General features: G+C 39.5%; 1 protein-coding gene across 2 annotated transcripts in view; it reads right to left on the bottom strand.

The window, feature by feature from the left end:
• Positions 1-534, bottom strand: part of pargl (poly (ADP-ribose) glycohydrolase, like) — an 18,201-nt gene extending 17,667 nt beyond the window's left edge. For both annotated transcript variants that reach the window (XM_014026630.1, XM_014026632.1), the window contains exon 1: positions 368-534. The gene's annotated coding sequence lies outside the window, so the exon portion shown is untranslated. The remainder of the gene's footprint in view (positions 1-367) is intronic.
• Between the last annotated feature and the right edge of the window lie 873 nt (positions 535-1,407).

Below are 1,407 nucleotides of genomic sequence, written 5' to 3'. Positions count from 1 at the left end.
TGTGTTTTTAGGGTTATTAACAAAGTTTGTGTACTCAGACCAGAAATATTTGGGGTCATAAGTTTTTGCCATGGATATTTTGTGGGTCAGAAGATAAAAAGTTTGGGAACCACTGCTCTAAACTGTCCTTATGTATGAATGTGAACGATTGGGGTCTCTGTAGCCCACCACCCCAACTTCACACACCCCCGTGACCCTGAAGGGAAGAAGCAGGTTAAAGTAATGGATGGACGAAACTAGTTGTCTGATCAGTTATATTATTGTTTGTCCTCCCAACCAGTAAAACTCACCACAGTAAAGCCGCTGTTCTGGCGCACTGAACACTGACTCAAAACATTAAAAAAACATGAAAATTATGAAAACTCACCTTGAAGTCCAGAAGCTGTACTCACACGGTCTGAACCTGCTTCTAGTTCTGGTTCATTCAGGACCGACGTGACTGCCAGCGAACTTAACTTTCACTTTCACCTTAAAACGAAACACAGCTTTAAAAAAACAACAACAACTGCGCATGCGCATGTTTGAAAACGAAGCCGTGACCCGACGAGAAGGGGTTATCTGCGGAATCAAAGAGGGCGTGTCAGAAGAGGGGGCGTGTCAAAAGCATAAACCATGTGGGCTACGAGACCTACATGACGGTATCCTTAGATCCTGCTTGATCTCTTTACAGCCTGACCCTGAACCCAACATTAAAGCTAACCAGGAGAAATGTGACCCAAGTAGGGTTCGCCAGAAAAAGTGGTGCCGTACAGTAACGCCCCTTTTGTTCTTGTCCAATCAGGTGGAGCTGTACGGTATAGCCCCTTTTTTGCTTGTCCAGTCAGGTGTGTCTCTTTTACAAAGTCCGTCAAATCAGGTAAGTCGCTTTAGAATCGCCTTTTCTTGTGACACGCCCACTCGTCCACAGAGACCCCTACTTGGACCCGACAGTAGTCCGGTTGTAATGATTATGTGTTTGACTATAAAAAAATAAAAATGTGTTTGACTTTGAGGTGCCAAATGTAAATTTAAAACGAAAAAAAAACATCAGAGCACTTTCTTCACATTAAGTGCAATTTTCCTCTTATTTAATGGTAAAAGTTAAATATTAAATCGATTTCTAAATGTATATATTAAATCTATTTCTGTCTCATATATCTACATACAAATATTACTTTTATATCTAAATCTTATATCTAAATCTAAATATAATGACTAATATAAATTTTAATGACTGTGGTGAGGATTTTAAAATGCTCACAGATGTTTTAACAAGTTATCTTATTTTAAGAGGACGTTGTCACGCCAGCAAAGGAAATTGTGATTCATCCAAATAACAAAAAGTGGATAACAAAGGAAATGAAAATGTGCTTGGTCCAAAAGAAAAAAGCTTTTCTGCAGGGGCCAAACCAAGAGTAAGAGAACTGC

Source organism: Austrofundulus limnaeus, unplaced genomic scaffold (assembly GCF_001266775.1).
Source record: "Austrofundulus limnaeus strain Quisiro unplaced genomic scaffold, Austrofundulus_limnaeus-1.0 Scaffold573, whole genome shotgun sequence".
Classification (NCBI taxonomy): Eukaryota; Metazoa; Chordata; class Actinopteri; order Cyprinodontiformes; family Rivulidae; genus Austrofundulus; species Austrofundulus limnaeus.
The sequence above is the reverse complement of the archived record's forward strand: the minus strand, read 5'-3'. Positions and strand labels throughout refer to the sequence as shown.